A 22,507-nucleotide genomic window follows, 5' to 3' on the forward strand; every position below is an offset into this window, starting at 1 on the left:
AACTTTTTTGTGCTTTAAAGAACACCATCAAGGAGCTAGGAAGGTGACTTAGTGGTAGAGTGCTTGCCTAGCATGCATGAAGCCCTGGGTTCCATTCCTCAGTACCACATAAACAGACAAGTCCAGAAGCGGTGAGGTGGCTCAAGTGATAGAGTACTAGCCTAGAGCAAAAGAAGCTCGGGGACAGTACCTAGGCCCTGAGTTTAAGCCCTAGGACTGACAAAAAAAAAAAAAAAGAAAGAAAAGAACGCCATCGAGGTGTAACTGGGGGTATAGCACAGTAGTATAACACTTGCCTAGCATGTATGAGGCCTTGGATTTGATCCCTAGCACTGCCAAGAAAACAAACAAAGCACTATCAAAGAAATGAAAAGACAACCTAAGCATAAGAGAAAATACAAAACATAATTATCAGATAAGGGACCTAGCTAGAATCAGGTACTTCTAAAATTTGATAACAAAAAGAGACAAATACCACAGGTTTTTAAATGAACAAGGTTCTGATAGACACGTAGTCAGAGAAGAAAGACCAATGGCCCATACGTGCATGAGAGATGCTCAGCATCATCTGCACTAGGGAAATGCAAACCAAAATCCAGTGAGATGCCACATCATATCCACTCAGATGGTGATCATGATTTTAAAAATGGAAAGTAACAAATGTCACAGAGTGTATTGCTTTCAGTGCTGCAGGGTTAATAACAAAGTGACATACACAGTGACTGGTTTAAATAACAAACTTATTGTCTTAGTGCTGGATGCTAGAAGTCCAAGATCAAGGGTACAGTAGGGCATGCTGATGGAAGGTGCTATGCAAGAGACCATCTTCCACCCTCTGAAAGGAGCTTGGCTTGACACATTTGTTAGGTCCAGAGTATGATCCCCAAAAGGATGTACTCTGACATGCAGAGTCCTTTGAACAAAAAGAAACTAGAAAGGCTCAGAAAACAAGCTCTTTCTCTCTCTTACTCCGTCTCTCTCATCTCTGTCTCTGTCTCTCTCTCTCTCTCTCTCTTACTGCCTTCCTCTCTTTTTTCCCCAGCTTCCTCTGTTCTGCCTCCTATCCTCACTTTTTCCACTCATGCAAATCCTAGAAAGTAGAATTTCTCACCTGGCTCTGGTGATGCATTCCTGCAATCCTAGTGAAGACTGAGAATCACAGTTCAAAGCCAGCTTGGTCAGCAAAGCCCGTGAGACTCTTATCTCCAACTACCAGAAAATCTGAAGTGGCACTGTGGCTTAAAGTGATAGAGCACTAGCCTTGAGCTGAACTGCTCAGAGACAGTGCCCAGGCCCTAAGTTCAAGCCCCATTACCAACAGAGAGAGAGAGAGAGAGAGAGAGAGAGAGAGAGAGAGAGAGAGAGAGACAGACAGACAGACAGACAGACAGAGAGACAGAGACAGAGAGGCAGAGAGAGACAGAGAGAGAGACAGAGAGACAGAGAGAGAATTCCTCACCCTAAGGCAGGTCAGAGAAACTAGAGTCCTTCTCCAAAGCCACAAGTCCTGAAAAATGTGGCTTTGTTTATGTATTATGTTACAGCTGGCCATAAAGAAACTTGAAACTCTCATTCTAGAAGGGTCCTGCCCCACACCAGAAAGGAAGAAATGCTACAACAAAGAGATCAAGAAGAATCTAGATAGAAGACCTGGCTGGGTTTACCCTCTATTACCATTTATTCCCATCTCTTTTTTTTTTTTTTTTTTGGCCAGTCCTGGGCCTTGGACTCAGGGCCTGAGCATTGTCCCTGGCTTCTTCCCGCTCAAGGCTAGCACTCTGCCACTTGAGCCACAGCGCCGCTTCTGGCCGTTTTCTGTATATGTGGTGCTGGGGAATCGAACCTAGGGCCTCGTGTATCCGAGGCAGGCACTCTTGCCACTAGGCTATATCCCCAGTCCCCCCCATCTCTTTTTTGTCTAATCCTAGCTGTCCATATGACTATCCTGGCTTCATGCAACACAAGCATAAATTCAGATCCTTTCTTCCTCTGTATGGCTGTTCCAGGATCTTCATCCTGAAGTTTCCCACGTCACATAAAACATGGATTAAACATCCTGTCTTTCTAAAGTTATCGCCTTTCTCTTATGAAAGTGTTAGGTGTGGCCTTTATTCTCCAGGGGTGAGAAAGGAAACACCTCTTTCCTACCTCTTCACAGTGTAATTATGACCTTCCTGTGATATTCTTCTCATGTGCCTGTCTGTATGCAAATTGTTCCTTTTTTTTAATAAAGGATACCAGGAGTCCCACCTACTCCAATAAGACCTCATTTTAACTAATTATACCTCAATAACCCTGTTTCCAAATACATTCACATTCTAAAGTACTGGGGATTAGGAAGACAACATATGAATTCAGGTAGGGGACTCAATTCAGCCTATGGCACCCAGAAGAGAAATCAGAACATTCATAATTTGCTAGTGGCAATGTAAAATAATGAAGCCACTCTGAAAAACAGAAGCAGTTTCTCAGAATGTTGGTCATAAGAGTTACCATACGTCTCCGTAATTCCACACCTAGAAATCAAATCATACGGTCGTACAAAAAGAATTTTATAGGAACACTCATAGGAGCATAATTAATATTAAAAATGTCCTTCAACTAATGAATAGATAAAATGTGGCCTGTCACCTGGAATATAAATTGACAACAATGTATTGATACACACATGCAACAGCATCCATGACCCTTAAAACATGATAAGTGAAAGAAGCTATTCATGAAAGACACATGACTTTTTTTGTGTGTGTGGAATTAATGAAGTTTGAACCCAAGGCGTCAGTGCTTAACAGATAAGTACCCTACTGCTGAGAGTCATATCACCAGCCCTTTTTTGCACTAGTTCTTTTTTTTTGGCCAGTCCTGGGGCTTGGACTCAGGGCCTGAGCACTGTCCCTGGCTTCTTCCCGCTCAAGGCTAGCACTCTTCCACTTGAGCCACAGCGCCACTTCTGGCCATTTTCTGTATATGTGGTGCTGGGGAATCGAACCCAGGGCCTCATGTATACGAGGCAAGCACTCTTGCCACTAGGCCACATCCCCAGCCCCTAGTTCTTTTTTTTTTGGCCAGTCCTGGGCCTTGGACTCAGGGCCTGAGCACTGTCCCTGGCTTCTTCCCGCTCAAGGCTAGCACTCTGCCACCTGAGCCACAGCGCCCCTTCTGGCCGTTTTCCATATATGTGGTGCTGGGGAATCGAACTGAGAGCTTCATGTGTAGGAGGCAAGCACTCTTGCCACTAGGCCATATTCCCAGCCCCTGCACTAGTTATTTTTGAGATAGGGTCCTGGGTATATGACTGAAATAAACACCTATTTTAGGCTTCCCAGCATAGCTAGGATGACAAGTCCATGTCAGCACACCCATCTTTCTTTGGTTAAGATGGAGTCTCATAAGACTTTTGTGCCTGGGTTAGCTTGGAACCTTGATCCTTCTGATTTCAGCCTCTCACACAGCTAGGTTGATGGGCACATACGACTGTGCCCAGCTATTGGTCAAGAAGTAGGTCTCAAAATCCTCCCAATTTCAGTCTCCCAAGTAGCTAAGATAGTATGACCCACCACTGCCTGATAAGTGTTTTTTAGCCTGAGACTGTGACCTGATGTTTTCATTCACTAACCCAGGCTTTTTTTTTCTTTTTCTTGCCAATCCTGGGGCTTGAATTCAGAGCCAGGGCACTGTCCCTGAGCTTCTTTTGCTCAAAGCTAGCACTCTACTACTTGAGCCACAGCGCCACCTCTGGCTTCTTCTGCATATGTAGTGCTGAAGAATCGAACCCAGGGCTTCATGCATACAAGGCAATCACTCTACCACTAAGCCAGATCCCCAGCCTTCCCCAGACTTTTTAAAATTAAGTTTTTAATTTTTTCTTTTGCTGAAACTAGGGCTTGTACTTAAGGCCTCTTGCTGATAGCAGGCATTCTACCACTTGAGCCACACCTTCAGTCCAGCTTTTTGCTGGCTAGCTGGAAATGGTATCTTTCCAGACTTTTCTGTCAGACTGTAAACTGGATATGGAGTCTTCAGATTTTCCTGTCCAGATGGGCTTGGAATTCTGATCCTCCAGTTCTCACCCTCCTGTGTAGCTAGAATTACAGGAGTAAGCCACCAGTGCTTGCCTTGCTCTTTTCTTTTTTCCTTTCTTTTTTTTCCTTCCTTCCTAATATTGGGGACTGAACTTATTACTTTAAGCATTCTAAACAAGTGCTTTACACTTGAGCCATACTTGCAGCCCTCTTATTTTACATTTCATTTTTTAGATAGTATCTCCCTAACTTACCCAGGCAGAACTATAGACTCTCCTACCTTTTCCTCCTGAGAAGCCTCAATTATGGTTCCATTCAAATGAGATGTCTAGAACTGGCAAACCTACAGAGAAAAAAGTAGATTGACTGATGAGGACTTAAGTATTAGGATGGAAAGAGTGACTATTAATGGATACAAGTTTGTATTTTTTTCTGGAGTGATGGCAAATGTTTTAAAATATATTATGGTGATGGTTGTGATGGTGTTTAAACTGTATGCTTTAAATGAATGAATTTAAAATTTTCTTAAGTATTGGAATTTTACCTCAATAAAGCTGTTATTTAAATATCATTAAGTCCCTACAATGAAAAAATGAACAACAAAAAAGCAGTCATGAGGGAAGTGGTGACATTATCCATAAAGAAATGTATTCTTAGGGCTGGAAATGTGGCTCGGGGGTAGAGTGCTTGCCTAACATGAATGAAACACTGGGTTCAAGTCCTCAGTACCACATAAACAGAAAAGACCAGAAGTGGCGCTGTGGCTCAAGTGGTAGAGTGCTAGCCTTGAGCAAAAGAAGCTCAAGGATGGTGCCCAGGCCCTGAGTTCAAGCCCCAGGACTGGCCAAAAAAAAAAAAAAAAAAGTACTCTTTACCTGACTTATGTGACTGTAACCCCTCTGTACATCACCTTTATAATAACAATAAATAATAAAAATAATAAAGCTCACACCTACAATCCTAGTTATTCAGGAGGCTGAGATCTGAGGGTCATGGTTCAAAGCCAGCCCAGGTAGAAAAAGTCCATGACACTCTTATCACCAATTAAGCACCACAAAAGGAAAGTGGAGCTGTAGCTCAAGTGGTAGCATGTTAGCTTTGAGCACAAAAGCTCAGGGACAGTGCCCAGGCCCTGAGTTCAAGTCCCACCCCCTTCCAAAAAAAAAAAAAGAGCAATCAGTGGAAGGTAAGCTCTGAAGTAGAAATTTTGTTGCTTCCCTCACTGTTGTATCTCTAATGCCAAAACAAGGTCTGGCAAATAGGCATAAATACGGTAGTGATAGAAGGAATATGTGCAAAAGGCTTGTCTCAGGAAAGATCTCTTCCTTTCTGTTACAGGAATGAAAGATTGTCTCTGGATTGACACTGGTTCCAACTCTTCCTGTTTTAATCCTAAAAGCAACAAGGAGCCACAGAAGGATTTTAAATGGAGGCAGATTTGAAAAGACCAAGGGGAGCAGAGGAAAGAAATTCAGATAAGGACTGAAAATTGGATTCAGCAACAAAGAACTCATCAGTGACCTTGGAAAAAAAATCAATCCAGGTGGAGGGCGAGGGGGAGGGGGACTGATTCAGGGACAGGGAAAGGAAGCAGAACTGGCAACACTACACGTGGTAAGGCCACTCTCTATTCCCTACAAGTCTCCAGGGAAACAGACCAAAAATACACTTGGCTTAAAAGCTAACAAAAGACATGTTCCCATGCATATTCACACACAGCCGGCCCACCAGTGAATTCTGGTGTTGTTCAAAGACTGCACGTTTCTCAGGGCTAACACAGACAGAGGACCATAGCTGCAGTTCTTCAGTGCTTATCTACAGCCAGGAGCTGGCCTTTCTACCCTGCACAAAGCACAGATGAGAGGAAACAGAAAAGGCTGCTCTCAGCCAGGTACCTGTGGCTCAAGCCTGTAATCCTACTTACTCAAGAGGTAGAGATCCGGGGAAGCAAAGTCCACCATACTCTTATTTCCAATTAACTACTTAAACCAACAAAAAAAAAAACAGAAGTGGAGCTGTGGCTCAAGTGGTAGAGTGCCAGGCTTTGAGTTCAAGCCTACAGTGCTGGCACAAAAATAAGTAAATTCATGAATTAAAAAGAAAAATAATATGAAATCAACAATATAAATGTAAGTATAGATGCGAATACATATTTATAGAGGAAAAAATAAAATCCAATTGCAAATTTAAAAAAATAATATATACAGAAAACATTAGACAATCATTGAGACAGTCTAATTATGTGATCTGAGTTGGTTTCCAGCTCCTGAGCTTTTCCTGCTTCCTATATAGCTGGGACCACAGAAGCCCTCACCCATACACATTCTTTTTTAAAAAATTTATTTATTTATTTATTGTCAAAGTGATGTACAGAGGGGTTACAGTTTCATATGTAAGGCAGTGAGTACATTTCTTATCAGACTTGTTACCTCCTCCCTCATTTTTCTCCCACCTTTCTCCCTCTCCAATTCCCTCTCCTCTCCCCAGTGTACAGTTGGTTTACATCATAATCTTGTAAGTATTGCTGTTGCCCATATACATTCTTGAGTGACTTAACAGAAATAATTTTCTGTGGAGATAAATAGAAAACTCATTCAGTCTTTCATCTCTCACAGTTGGTAAAAAATTTGTTCTTTCTACCTTGGTTTCCCTTTAGCCCTCTAGGGATACATTCTAAGGACCCCCAGTGGGTGCTTCCAACTTCTGGCAGTACTAATTTTTGTTTATGCTATGTGTTATTTTCTCTGCATACATTCCTATAATAAAGTTGAACTTATAAATCAGTCACAGTAAGAAATCTACAATAATAAAATACAACTAATATATTATTATGAGTTATTTAAAACTTACAAATTATTTCTGGAATTTTCTATGCAATATTTTTAGCCATAGGTACTGAGATTTAGTTAGGTGGAGAAGCCCACTGTTTGGCTAGTTAGGAAAATTTTCTTTCAGCTTCCTAACCCCTTAATTTTAGGATGGTTGTGAAATTCAGAGATATCGGGGCTGGGAATATGGCCTAGTGGCAAGAGCGCTTGTCTCCTATACATGAAGCCCTGGGTTCGATTCCCCAGCACCACATATACAGAAAATGGCCAGAAGTGGCGCTCTTGAGCAAAAGGAAGCCAGGGACACTGCTCAGGCCCTGAGTCCAAGATCCAGGACTGGCAAACACACACACACACACACACACACAAAAAAAAAAGCGAAGAAATTCAGAGAAATCTTATCAAGCTTTTTCTTTTAAATGAGCTATAAGATCCAAGGAATTTTACACTGTCTCTTTAAGCAGTGGCTAATCGTATGTATTTCCAGTTCTGGCGTTTGAATGTCTTTGGACCAAAGAATTCTGATATATTCAAGTCACCATGTGTGTAATCCAATGCAAGGTATGTTAGGGGTATTCTACAAGCATTCCTACCTGGGGATAGCTAACGATACCTTAAGTATGCATAACAGGAACCACATAAATAAATCCTAACTACACTTAAATTAGGAGTACTCCCTATTCCAAAATGCCCCCCCCCCAAATACAGCCACCCCAATGACCCTGGACAGGGGAAATTGAAGTGGAGAGACCTTGGTCTTAACAGATGTGGGGTCAAATATCTTCATGTTGCTAATGTTTTAAATTTAATTTTATTGTTATTATTAAGATGTCGACCAGAGGGGTTACCATTCCACACGTCAAGTAACAAGTGGGATGCATTTTGGGCAATGCTATCCCTTCCCTCGCTTCTCCCGCCCCTTTTCCCCCCTCCCATTCCTGCCCACAAGCTGCATAATTCATTTTCCACAGGCTGTATTCTGAGTACCATGAGTGCATGTGTTCATCTTTCCTCCCTCCATTTCTGCGCCCCGTTTAGCACCTCCTAGGAAGACAGGAGGCAAAACAACCTCACCAGCGTTTTGCCAATTCTGTGAAAATGTTAGTAATATTCTGTGGACAAAGCCGCAGAGGGGCCTAGGCCACCGATCACCGGCGCCCACGTCGGCTCTTTGCATGGGCGAGCCAAAGGGAGGGGGCGCATTCAGTCGGAGGGAGGCCGGCCCCCGCTTCTCCGAAAGTCTGGGGGTGTCAGGCACCGTCCGAACCCCCAGCCCAACCCCACGCCACGGGCTTCGGCTGAGACAGCTCCGCCCCCAGCGGACCCAGAAGGAACGGCGACCTCCCGACCTACCCCGCCTTCCGCGTGCCGTGGGTTTCAAAAGGAGCGCGCTCCCTCGGGCCCGCCCCCCCACTTCCGGCCGGCGAGCGCGGCCGTTCCTCCAGATCTCGCGACATCGCGTCCCCTCAGGCGCCGGAGCGGTCTCGCGGGTGGCGCCCTCGTGGGTTTCCTGGTGCGGGTTCTGCGGCCGAGGAGGGGAGCCGGCATCTTCTTTGAGCCCGTTTGTGTCAGCACGCACACACGCGACTACGGATGTCACTGGTTCATTAAGAACACTTGGACGGAAGAGGTTCCGGGCGGGAGGGCAGGAGGCTCCGCAGTCCCTGGGCGGGTCGGCCTTGTATGGATGAAATGCTGGTGACCGCCTCCTGGGCGGACTTGGATGCCAGACACCGGAGAGAAAGGCGTGATACACGTGTGTGTGTGTGTGTGTGTGTGTGTGTGCGCGCGCGCGCGCACGCGTATACGTGTGGTTGTCCTAGAGCTTGAACGCGAGGCCTGGACGCTGACCAGGAATAGGTGTGCACTGGGCCACAAGATGGGCCTGTCCTGCTTCATATCATTACAAATAAGACTTGTCTGCGGTGTTCAGGGGACCCGTCCAGCAAAACCATCCTCACTAGGGATGATAAGGTCCTGGGGCCTCTGCCTGTCTGCAGTCCAGCATTTACCACAGTCCCCCCTAATTATGTCTCTCCGTGATGGAACCCGAATTGGGGACACCCAGAGGATTCCTTTGTTAGTTAAGGGACAAGGCTTAAGGTTCTGGCAATTCGGCCTGGAGGGGGCAGTGTTGCCTAGCAAAACAGCTCAGTCACCGAGCCCCATTATGCTGATGTGATGATCAAATCCAGGTTATGTATAAGGAAGGTAAGGCTCAGAGAGAGCTAGTGCTCTAACATTTGAGGATCATGTTTTTTGGTTTTTGTGCCAGTTGTTTTTTTTTGGCCAGTCCTGGGCCTTGGACTCAGGGCCTGAGCACTGTCCCTGGCTTCTTTTTGTCCGAGGCTAGCACTCTGCCACTTGAGCCACAGCCACTTCTGGCGGTTTTCTATATATGTGGTGCTGGGGGATTGAACCCAGGGCTTTAGATATAGGAGGCAAGCCCTCTGGCCACTAGGCCCTATTCCCAGCCCCTTGCTCTACTGTTTGAATCACAGCTCCGCTTCTGGCTTTTTGGTGGTCAATACAGAGTCTCAGCAGACTTTCCTACCAAGGCTGGCTTTGAACTGCAGTCCTTAGATCTCAACCTCCCTGGTTGCTAGGATTACAGGTGTGAGCCACAAAGGCCTTAGAGGAATTTTGACAAGGGAAGGTATGACTGGGCACATGTCCAGGAAGGACAGTGGGGAACATGCCAAAGAGCCAAATGTGCCTCAAAGAAACGTTTTCAGTTTTACTAACAAACCAAAAATGTCATGGCAAATAATTGATCTCACAATATAGAGGTGGACTGCACTCTGTTCTCACTTGAGAGCAATTGCAGTCAGTGGAGGCGGGTGCCAGAGTCATCTGGGCTGGATGTCCAAAGTCTTTTGTTGTTAATGCTTTGTTTTTGCTATTCTTGGGGCTTGACTCAGGGCTTGGGCACTGTCCCTGGGCTTCTTTTGTTCAGGGCTAGTGGTCTACTATCTGAGCCACAGCGCCACTTCTGGCCTTTAATGTTCATGTGGTACTGAGGAATCAAACCCAAGGCTTCATGCATGCTAGGCAAGCACTCTACCACTAAGCCACTTTCCCATCCCCCAAAGTTTCTTTAACCATATATCTGAAACCTCATCTGAATTGGGTCTGGCCAGACATTATTCTCTCTCCATACAGCCTTGCTGCTTGTTTAGGTTTCCTTATAATGGTGTCAGATACACAGGCCTCATGTCTGGTAGCTGGCTTGCTGAGAATATTCCAAGAGATTGAGGCAAAAGCTACAGAATTCTTAGTCTGGAATCTTAAGATTTTTGTCTGAAGTCAGGCAGCATCACTTGTACAGCATGCTGTCAGTGAAAAATGAATCACAGAACCAGCGTAGATCTGAGGAGAGGAGAAAACTACATAGGATGAAACATGGTTCTTGGAGACTATCTTTGAACACTAGTTGTCACAGGGACTGAGGCAGGAAGTGACAGCTAAGGGAACTATATTCAGTAGTGCTTTGTGGAACATGGTATGCAAGGGAGAAAAGTGAGAAGATGGAGGCAGATGGTGGCAGATCTAATTGACATGCTCAGGACCTCATGGATATGCACTGAAGTCTTTAGCTGTACAGTCTCTCAGACCTTTTCCCATGTTGGAGGACTTCTAGTGCTCTTACCACTTGAGCCACAGCACCACTTCTGGCTTTTTCTGTTTATGTGGTTCTGAGGAACCGAACCCAAGGCTTCATGTATACTAGGTGAGCACTTTACCACTAAGCCACATTCCCAGCCCTAGAGGGCTCTTCTTAATATGAGTCATGGTAGGAAGTCATACACTTGTTCCCTTGATCTTTGACAGGAAGTTCATGGTCAAACTAATGCTTCTACTCAGGGCTCATCATTAAGTGGAGAACTGTTTATAATTCATCTCAGAGGCAGTAACAGCCAGTCCTCAGGACTGATGTAGCTGTGCAAAAGACAGCTCCAGGGGCTGGGAATATGGTCTAGTGGTAAAGTGCTCGCCTCATATACGTGAAGCCCTGGGTTCAATTCCTCAGCACCACATATACAGAAAAAGCCAGAAGTGGCACTGTGGCTCAACTGGTAGAGTGCTAGCCTTGAGTATAAAAAGAAGCCAGGGACAGTGCTCGGGCCCTGAGTTCAAGCCCCAGGACTGGCACAAAACAAAAAAGACAACTCCAGAGCTCAGAGACTATAGTCCATATGATCAGGCTATTCCTGAGACAGGGCTTAGCAGAAGTCCCAGCTTCTCTTGGTTATTGCTTGCTTCCCAAGCCTGATTCTTAAGGCTTCTCATCAATTCTAGGAGCTGCCCAATGTCATCCCAGGAAATAACTCTTCTACTTAAGTGAACTAGAGTCCATTTCTATTGTCTACAATTAAGAACTCTAATTGGAATAAAGACCCATTGAAAGCTTCAGTCAGAGGAAATGACATGACCAGAGCACTTTATAGGAGAGGAAAGTGGAACATTTTGATTATATGGATTGAAGAGGGAGCAAAGAATGAGACACCAGCTGGGAGACAATTGTGACGTGTGATGGGTATGGAGAACTAGGACACTGATCTCGGGTATGGAATGGTAGACTGGGCAGATCTTGGCTACTGATTGAATGCAGAAAAGACAAAAGTGGAGAGAGTCCAAGTTGATAGCAGTTTTGAAACTTGGCAATTAGGAAAAGAATGATGTTCAAAAGAGAAACTGTCAGGTGCTGGTGGCTCATGCCTGTAGCCCTAACTACTCAGGCTGAGATCTAAAGGACCATGGGTTGAAGACAACCTAAGCAGAGAAGTCCCCAAGACTCATCTCTAAACAAGCAACACAAATCTGAGCTAGAGTGAGGCACAAGTGGTAGAATGCCAGCCAAGCAAGCTGAGTGAACACAGACTCTGAATTCAAACTCTAGTTCTAGAAGAAGAAAACAAAAAAAAAAAAAAGAGGGAGAGAGAGAAACAAGCAAATCATTTATTTATTCAATAAATATTAAATGCCTGGTTTATGTGAGGGCCTAAGAAACATTCCAAAGATATCTCTGAACAAAATGAAATATGGAGGTCAGGTCTGGCCAGTGCCATCTTGGCCACATGGTGAATTGTAGTGTCTGGCATCTTGTCTTCATGGGTGTGCTTGAATTCCTAGAGGAAGGGAAGTCCCACTCTCAGGTGATGGATGTTCCTGAATCCCTGGAGACACAGGTGGGCACTTGGCCTATAGGTTACTGAACCTATCAGTCCAGTGCCTGGGACTGGGACTTTCCTTTTACCCTGCCCCCTGATCTACCCTGTTTAGGTCAGACCAGCTCAAGCGCCACTATACCATGCAACGTGTTTCATGTTTGTGTCCTGTCTCCTGGCTCATCTCCAGTCACCATGGTATCCTGCTTCAGGTCTTCATTGGAGCTAAACTGGTTTGTTGGTATTGTTTTTGTTCTTTCTTTCCTCTCTGGCCTGTTTCCTAACAGTATTAAGGGTATTTGTGGGCTGAAGCCTTTGTAACAATGGGCTGCTTGCAGACTGCCCACATTCTAATAAAGACTCCAAGATTCAATCCTTCAAAATGTGGCTTCTCTGATAATTTACCTTACAACAAAAACAGGTCTCAGTTCTTCAACTAATAAACACATATACATGATAATGAATTTGTATCAATAAAGCTTTCAATTTGGTGCTCCAGACCTAGGGAAAAACATGTCTAGCTAGCAGCCAGAACATCAAAAAACAACAACAAACAAAACCCTAGAGCCGGGCACTGGGGCCTCACACCAATAATCCTAGCTACTCAGGAGGCTGAGAAATTAGGACCGCAGTTCAAAGCCAGCCCGGGCAAGAAAGTCCATGTGACTCTTACCTCCAATTAACCACCAGAAAACTGGAAATGGTACTGTGGCTCAAAGTGGTAGAGGGCTAGCCTTGAGCTGAAGAGCTCAGAGACATCACCCAGGCCTAGAGGTAAAGCCCCAGGGCTGACCAAAAAAAAAAAAAAAAAAAGCCTAGAAAGGATCGCTGAGCCTGAAAACAGATTAATAAAGTCTTACTACATTTACTCATTCGTTGTATTTATTATCTACAACTACTTGGTATATGGTAGTCTCAGTACTCCTGGCATTATAAATACAGCAAAAAATATGTGCATAATATGTCTTAGTACACCTACACACCTCAAAGACACTAAAAGGTTTTTGAGCCATCATGATTTGCTGTAGATCAAAAGTATTGACAGGGACTGGGAATGTAGCTTAGAGGTAGAGTGCTTGCCTAGGATGCATGAAGCCCTGGGTTCCGTTCCTTAGCATCGCATAACCAGAAAAGGCCAGAAGTGGTGCTGTGGCTCAAGTGGTAGAGTGCTAGCCTTGAGCCAGGGACAGTGCTCAGGCCTTGAGTTCAAGCCCCAGGACTGGCAAAAAGCAACAACAACAAAAAGTATTGACAGATCTCACACATGAAAAGAAACAATTTATAAAAAAAAAAAAAAAAAAACAGAAGGCAGATTTTGTCAGTGGAAGAATCCAATAAGGAACCTTAGAGGAAAAAATAGGGACAAGTAAGCAGTAGACAGGAGAAATCATTTCATTGTTTGTTTTTACAGTACTGGGGTTTGAACTCAGCTTGTTATGCTTTCTAGGCAGTACTCTACCACTTGGACCTTGCCTCCAGCCCCCCCCCCCCCACTTTGCTTAAGTTATTTTTGGTTAGAGTCTTTGTGCTTTTTTCTCTAGTCAGCTTTGGGCTGTGATCTTCCCATCTTGTTCTTTGATGGTCTCGACAACTCTTCTTTTTCGCCTGGACTGGCTCATGGTTTCTCCTCCTCCTCTTCCTCTTGCTTTTGTTTCTTTTCTTTTTACAATGCTGGAGATAAAAATCCAACACCTCATATAACTATTCTACTGCTGAGCCTCAAGCCCTAGAACATGCTCATTTTAGTCAAGGCTCTATTGGTCACAAGCCCCAGACATACCATCATATTAGCTAATGCAAAAGAAAAGGCTTATTTCACATCAGTTAGCCAGGTGCCGGTGGCTCACACCTGAGGATGATGGTTTGAAGCCAGCCCAGGCAGAAAAGTCTGTGAGACTTCTATCTCCAATGAATAGCAACAATCTGGAAGTGGAGCTGTGATTCAAGTGATAAGAGTGCTAGCCTTGAGCAAAAAAGCTCAGGGGTAGAACCCACACCCTGAGTTCAAGCCCCAGGAACAGCACAAAAAAAATTGAATTAAAAAAAAACAACTCAACAGTCTCAGCTTCCATAGAGTTTCTAGTATAGAATACAGAGGCAGACAGTAAACAAAATATACCCTAGATCAAATATGCATCATGTAAAAGCAACATGTTTGGTATGTTATATAAGGTGTTCTGTAAAGGTCCCCTTGTAAGGAAATAGCTTATGAAGTCCTGAATGAGGAGTAGCAACATCTGTGTGGCTATTGAAGAGAATTCTTTCAGACCGAAGGAATTATAAGCCCAAAGGTCCTAAGGCAGGCCACTGTTTGAGTTCAGAGAATTTCCAGGAGATCCATGTGACTGAAGCCTGATAGATGAGTAAGAGTAACGGGATGAGTCAGGAGGTAGCAGGGAGCCAGACCCTGTGGGGCTCTTACTTTGAGTGATATAGGAAGACTTCCAAGACTCTTCAGCAAAGTGGCACACTAACACTTTTAAAAGGGTCCCTCAGATTTCTGGGTTTTGTTTTTGTTTGCCAGTCCAGCGGCTTGAACTCATGGCCTTGGCACTGTTCCTGAGCTTCTTTAGCTCAATGCTAACATTCTACCACTTGAGCCACAATGCCAGTTCTGGCTTTTTCCTGCCAATTGCTGTTGACAGTAGATTTAGAGGGGAGGGAAGAATTGAGACCAACTAGCAAATTGGTCAGTCAAGGCAAGAGATGATGATGGCTAGAATAAATGGCAATGATGGAAGAAATGACTCTGACAGGGAATTAGCCTGATCTGCTGATGGATTGGATGTGAGGTATTAGAGGAATAAATGAGTCTGGGGAGTTCAGAGGTTTTGATGGGAATAGTAGAAGAATAGTTGTCACTGAACAGAGAGGATTGAGAAGCATGCCCGAAGCTCCAAGAATGAGTAGAATTATTTCCAGCCTGCCTGACATCCTTTCTTCCTGAATAATTTCATTTAAAAGCCATGATTAAGAACAATCACACAATAGCCAAAAAATGGAAACAACCCAGATGCCCCTCCACAGATGAATGGATCCAAAAAATATGGTACCTATACACAATGGAATACTACATAGCGATTAGGAATGGTGAAATATTGTTATTCACAGGGAAATGGTCAGAACTTGAACAAATAATGTTGAGCAAGACAAGCCTAGAACACAGAAAACAAAGGGGCATGATCTCCCTGATATATGACTGTTAAGATGGGGTGATGGAGAGACAGTAGAGACCAGGTGTGTGAAACCAAAAACTGCTTGTCAAATGGTATTTCCCACAGGTTTGGGTCAGCAACCCTATATTATGTAAATAAAACCAAACAACTACTCAACATATAAAGGTCAAAAATTGACCTCTCAGTGGATCACAATAGCTCAAAAGCTATGTATGTACGTTCATATAAGACTATTGTTGACATATTGTCTAATGTCGACATTACATTTAAAGCCCTAGGTGAATTTTCTTGGGTGTAGGCCACGTGGCTACTGTATATGTTCTCGGTACATTGTGTATTGTATATATGTCTACCTGACCTAGGGAAGGGAAAGAAAAACAGGGTGTAAGATATCAAATGTACACACTGCCCTACTATGTAACTGTACCCTTTTTGCACAACACCTTGTCAAAAATTTTTTGTTTAATTAATAAATAAATTACAAAAAAAAAAAGAACAATCAAGGCTAGGAATGTGGCTTAGTGGTAGAGTGTATGTCTAGCATACATGAGGCCCTGGATTCTATTCCTTGGTACCATATGAATAATTTTTTTAAAAAAGTAATCAAGATGAGGCATCCTATATGGAAAAGCGACACTGGACTGGTAGAGGTTATTAGAGCCTAAAGTAGAGAAAGAGTATGTCTGCGGGGGGTGGTGGGGAGCTTCAGATGTAAGAAGGATGAAGGAAGCAGTAAAGGAAGATGAGGAAAAGAAACCAGGTAGTATAGGATTGGAATTGAAGGTATAATCATTGCTTTCTACATGGAGAAGTGGATATATGATAAGATAGATAATAGATGATAGTGTGTATATAATAAAAATATTTCCTAGCACTGTCCTGAGGAGTCTAGATTGTGACACTCCAAAAACAAAGAACACACCTAACATCTGAATCTTGGCTTGTACATTTATCTTCTATCAAGGGACCCTTGGAGAAATGATGCCAAGTCTGGCTCAGAGAAAGTACAAAATGAGCTTGGGACTTGTTGCCATGTCAAAAGGTAAGGAAGTGCTCAACAAAACCATCTTGGCAGCTGGATCAAATCTGGGAAATTTTAAGCATCAGAATAAATAAATAGTCAATGAGACAAAGACAACACCTGCAACATCATCACCAAAGATGCATAACCCACATCTAATCATAAGGGAATAACAGATAAAATTAAGGAACAATCTATAGCATAGCAGGCCTGTAATTGTCTAAATTGTCCTGGCCAGAAAACTAAAGGGAAGACTTAGGAAGTATGTCAGATAGAAAAACACTGAAAGGGGATGATAATGCAATGGAGAGATAGGACATCATTTGCCCAAGTGATGAAAACCTAATAAGGTGCGGAAGTTCAATATTCATTTCCTGATTGTAATCATTGCATCAGATACTGAAAGAGAATGTCTAATTTTAGGAAACATAACCTAAGCCATTAGGCAATAATGGGGTATCATGGAGGCAACTTATTCATGTGGTTCAAGAAAGAATGGACCTGACTTATGTAACTCTAACCCCTTTGTACATCACCTTTATAGTAACAATAGAAGTTTTTGTTTTTGTTTTTGCCAGTCCTGGGCCTTGGACTCAGGGCTTGAGCACTGTCCCTGGCTTCTTTTTGCTCAAGGCTAGCACTCTGCCACTTGAGCCACAGCGCCACTTCTGGCCATTTTCTATATATGTGGTGCTGGGGTATCGAACCCAGGGCTTCACGTCTATGAGGCAAGCACCCTTGCCACTAGGCCATATTCCCAGCCAGAAGGTGTTTTTTGTTTGTTTGTTTTTAAAGAATGGAGTTCCTCATACAATTAATGTAATTTTCTGTATCTTTAAAAATGATTTAAAAAGAAAAAGGCAAGCTAGTGATACAACTCAATGACAGCATTTGCCAACCTTTGAGAGACCTTGGATTCAATCCCCAGTATGGAGGGGAGGAGATGAGAGGAGAGGGAGAAAGAGGAAGAGAGAAAGGAGGAGGAAGAGAAAAGGGGGGAGGAAGGGAAGGAGAAAAGAAGGAAGAAGTGTAAATGAAATGTCTGAGGCAGTGGAGAGTGAAAGGAAGACCTGTCAGTCTACTCTCTGAGGACACCTAAAGGTCATACATCTGAGAAGGAGATGTATAATGTTGCAAAGAGACTGCAAAGGATGACAATTGAAAGAGAAGGTAATATAAACTGTTGTAAATTTTTCTATGGGGCTGGGAATGTGGCCTGGTGGTAGAGCACTTGCCTAGCATACATGAAGCCCTGGGTTCAATTCCTCAGCACCACATAAACAGAAAAGTCTGGAAGTGGTGCTGTGGCTCAAGTGGTAGAATACTAGCCTTGAGCAAAAAGAAGCCAGGAACAGTGCCCAGGCCCTGAGTTTAAGCCCCAGGACTGGCAAAAAAAAAAAAAAATCTATGTTGTTTTGATTAGTATAAATTAATGGTTCCAAGGAGCAGTATTTTCACTCATATATGTACTGCACTTTGATCCGATTCATTCCCTAAGTTTCTACCTTGTTAATTATAGCAGCATCTTCATATGTAAGCCTTACAATGGAAAAAATCAATTATCCCACTCACAGATGCCTGTGTACAGATTTTTACATTTTTACTATTTTTAAATAATTGTGAATGTATGTGGAGTTAGGACTCTTCTAACAATATCTTGGCTTCCCCGGGCTCAGAAGAGGTTTGAAAACTGTTCTCACGAAAATCCATTAGGATGTTAACAAGAAAATCCCAATCATGTAACCATATTACTTCTCGCCAGAAGGCTACATCTCTCAATATCCAGTTTTAAAGAGTTCTTTCTTAAAAGTACTGGGATTTAAACACATGGCGCTTTACCACTTGGGTGCCCTTTTAAAATTGAATATGCTTTAATGATATGATTTGATGTTCCCATTTCATACCAAAATACTCTATACATGGAGTTTTTAATATATTTTTATTGCTTTTATTAAGGAGTTGTACACAAGGGTTACTAGTTCCTATGTCAGTCAGATAATGAGTCCATTTGGTTTTTTGGATGTCACTCCTTCTTTCCTTTTCCCCCATTTCCCCCCTTACATCCCTGCCCACAGTCACAGAGGTCATTTTCCACATAGTATACATGGGGTTCCTACTGCATGCAGCAAGACAGGTTCATTGTAGACAAGTGAAAATGCTAACATGGAAAAAATAGTTATGCCACCAATAATCCCTCATCAAAATTAATTTCTTAGGATTTTGATGCCTATTTTAGACTATTAAAAGGCAAGCCACAGCTATCCATAGTGGTTGTGGTAAAAGAGGGACCTGCCCTGGGCTATTTTGTGTCTTACATCTCTCCTTCCAAGGTAGAGAAAACACGGTCTCGGTCACTAAATTTACTTCAACCACCTCATTTTTAAGGACGCGCAAGGAATTCCACTGAGCGAATGGGCGTCGATTTATGTAACTAGGTTCCTATTTTAGGACTTCTGTATTGAGTGCAGAGTGGTCGTTCGCAGAACCTGCGGTCCCAGGGACAGCTGCTAGGTCGCTGCAGAGGGAACTACGCACATGGGGATGGAGGAAAAAAGGATCAGCACGATTGATCGTGGCAGGCAAAGAGCAAAGGGACCCACTGAACGGATTTGGGAGCGTCTCGAAGAAGAGGGTGGGTAGTTCCCACGGGCCAAAGGCACCAAATGGGTGGAAGCTCCGAGCCCCCCCCCCCCCCCCCAAGAACTAGGAGGAGACGCCGGGCTCGTGGCAGCCGTGGCGAAATGCTGTCCAGGCCCGAAAGCCGAGGCGCCACCATCTCACACCAACAGAGGACGCCACGTCCCCGTCAGTTGGCCCTGGGAGGCTCCCAGATGCGGGCCAGATGTGGGCAGCTGGGCTGCGGGAGGAGGCGCGAAGCTCCCCCGGAGTCCCCGCAGAGTAGCCGGTGGGAGGGAGTGAAAAGGGGACCGCAGGGGAAAGGGTGGTGGCAGAATGCGCCGTTGTTATTCCCAGATGACCACCCCCACTGGGGCGGAAGGGGTGCGGGAGCCTTTTGCCCAGGGGAGGCGCTGTGTTCTGATTCCCACCCAACAGCCGCGTGCGCCGACGGCGGGGCCGGGGCCCCGCACAGCCAGGGCCGGAACTGAGTCCTCGGTGGGGTGGGCGGGGGCGGGGGGTGTTGGACGCCCGGGCCCAGAGAGACACCCCGCCCCCTCAGGCAGTCTGCCGGGGGAAAGAGCGCCCTTGAAGGCCTTGGAGTTTTTGATAACCATCCTGGACTCTGGAAGCTCAAACAGGACAGGCGCACACACCGGGCCCTTTCCGTCCGGTGTGCTGGGTCTGAGGCCCGGCAGGACCGAGCCCCGAGTAGACAGACCCCCACCTCCCAACCAGAGGAGGAGCTGGGCAGGACCTCAGTCTTCCTGACCTGCCTGCTGTCCCCCCCACTCCCACCCCCCACCCCCTCCGCCCCCCCACCCCCGCCGCTCCCGGGCTAATCAGCTGCTGTGTGCCGCTGTAATTGACGGTGCAGACCCGGCCTGGCGCGGGACCAGCGGGCGGCGCAGGGGCGGGCGAGGGGCTTAATTGCAGGGCTTTGGCCCGCAGTCTAGGCTGCTCCTCTCCACTTGGGGGTGGGGTGTGGGGAGGCCCCTTAAATCTGCAGGTCTGGCTTCGGAGGAAACCAAAGGCCTTGGAGTCAATAGTTGGGGATGGGGGGAGGCTATCTCTTCTCTAGAAAGTGTAAATTGAGTGTTGGAATTGAACCCCAACAGGGGCGCACGGTATGTGGGGGCGGGGGTGGGGTGGGGGTGGGGTGGCGGGTTGGGGTATCCGTGGATGCCTCGGTAGAGCTGATGGGAGGGAGGCAGATTCCAGACTCCCCTGCCCCAGCATCTGCAGGCCCCGTTCGTCTTGTCCGAGACTCCTCCCTTGTTTTGACCACCCTTTGCTCCCCTTTCTGCCGTCCCCCCTCACCCCCCCCTTCCCGTGTCCCCAGGGCGCTCCCACCCTGGGGAAGAATGTGCCCTCTTAGCGCACCCTTGCCATGGTAACGGCACACCCCCGCCCCCGCGCACCATGGTGGCCGGGCCTGGCCCTCAGGGCTGCGAGAAAAGGTGGAGAGGGGGGGGGGTTGTGCAGACGCCTCCCAGCCCCGCGGACACACCTCGGCTGCCCTTGTTGCCAAGCAACCGGGGGCGTTTGGATGTTCGCCGTGGCAAAGTGGCTGAGGGCTCCTGTCACTACCTCAACACCAACCAGCCGACAAAAGACCCCACCCCACCCCAGCTTCAAGGACAGGCTCCAGAAAGGGATCCTGGGGTGTTCCACCTTCCATACGCAGGAATCCCAGGAAAGGCCAGCCCAGGGTCCCCAGAGAGGCTGGGGACCAGACCCGGGATCTCCCGGTCGCCAGCCGGTCCCCTCCCCCAGCAGAACCAAGGGGGGCGCTGGCAGCAGGAAGCTGGGGAAGGACGGGGAGGCGCGCAGGCCCCACAGCGGAGCGGTGATTACAGGGACCTGTCCTTCCCGCCCCCGGCTCCCACTCTCATTAAGTCATTTTTTCCCCTGTTGGAAAGTCCCCGTGCCTTGAGCGCTGGGGCTGCGGCGACCGCAGGCAGCTGCCGGCAACCACATGAGAAGTGGTGGGGAGAGAAGGAGGGGTTCCTCGATCAGGGCCTGGCCGCTCTCCAACGTGGAAGGGCCCCCTGCCAGGGGCTAGCTGGGCGCGCATTGATGCCCGGAGGAGTGGGCAGCGCCGGGATGGCCCTGACCTTGCTTCTCTCGTTGTGGCCCTCCTGCAGCCGCCAAGCCCACCTTTGAATGCCTGACTCCCCCTCCACCCCCTTCTGAGGTTCCTTGGCTACTGAAAAGCCGAATGCTTGTGTTCTGATCCTCCTCCAGCATGGCTGCTTCTCCCTCACCCTTAACCCCACCACTGTCTTCTGAGCTGTCCACTACCCTCATTCTGTTAGTTCCCTCCCTCCCTCTCTCCTTTGGGAACAATCTAGGCTCCATTAGACCCTACAAATGCATCTGTATGCGTAGGTAAAAGATGTCTGCAGCAAGGGAGGTCCACTTCCCTTCCTGAATTCTCTCTGTCCACATTCTGATTCCCAAACGGTTGCCAAGTTCTTCCTATCTCAACTCCCACTTAATTTCAGCCCATTTCCTTTAGTTCTGATCAGCACATTGATTCCTGCTGCACAAGTCTGCCAGATGCATAGGCCCAGTGCCTCTTGAATCTTGCTTTCCCACCCCTGGCTACCTCATCTCCAATTGGAGCTGGTCCCAACTTCCACACACCCCTTTCCCATTGTGGAGTCCAGCCTTGGTCCCAGCGCCAGCTCTGACCCACTGGCAATACCCTATTTGTCCCTTTCCCAACTTTTCCTCCTCTTCTGTACCAGCTGCACTAGCTTGTATCAGATCATTATGATGATGTCCCTCTCCTACAACACAGTGTCCAAACTCCTGCAGCACCCATCACCCACTCTTCCCCCCCAGAGGTAGTGTGCTCTGCTGTGTTGCTCCAATGAACTTACTCCCTTAACTTGATCTGTAGAGTTCCCACTTCCCCTGGCTCTGTCCTCTGTGAGCCTGGAAGGCAGAGGAAGGTGAGGCTAAGGCTAACACTGTGGTGGACACAGCTTAGGGTGATAGTACCCACCCAGCTCTTCAATTCCCCCAGCCCATCTTACCTCCCTGGAAGGGAGGGAGGAGGGGGGCAGAGAACCCAGCCCCCACTACTCAGCTGGGTGAACAAGAGGAAAGGAATGAGGCAGGTGTGTCTGGCTGTTCCTGTGCACCCCTCCTCCCTGCCTGCCAAAGGCTCTCCCTGCCTGCCCGTGGTACTAACTATGGGGGGAAAGGAAGAGAACCCTGTTCTGCACAAAAGTGGCAGAATGGAGCTTTCAGGCAGGACTGCTGCCTTAGCTGTGCCTAGGAACTTCTAGGTTACAGTTGGAGGGCCAAGGAGCTGAGGGCAAATCTCTCAGCTGGAGGACCCAGCTGCATCATCTTTCCTTCTTATTCTCTCTCCACCCAGAGATAAGGAGAATGGGAAGGAGGTAGGGAAATATGAAGGATTTGTGCAGGCCAGCAATGAGAAGAAGAAAATAGAAAACATCAGCTTCTGGTTTATCAAGAGGGATGCCATTCTGGGGTAAACTGGAGCTGCCAGCAAGACCTCAAATGACAAGCAGCAGGAGGCCAAGATGAATTAGGTACTGTGTTCTTTCCCTGAGATTCTGAGGGTCTATTTAAGGAAGATTTGAGGGTCTGTTTCAGGAATTCACTAGATGTGAACCAAGGAGAACACAATCCTGGACTT

This window comes from Perognathus longimembris, chromosome 4 (assembly GCF_023159225.1).
Source record: "Perognathus longimembris pacificus isolate PPM17 chromosome 4, ASM2315922v1, whole genome shotgun sequence".
Taxonomy (NCBI): Eukaryota; Metazoa; Chordata; class Mammalia; order Rodentia; family Heteromyidae; genus Perognathus; species Perognathus longimembris.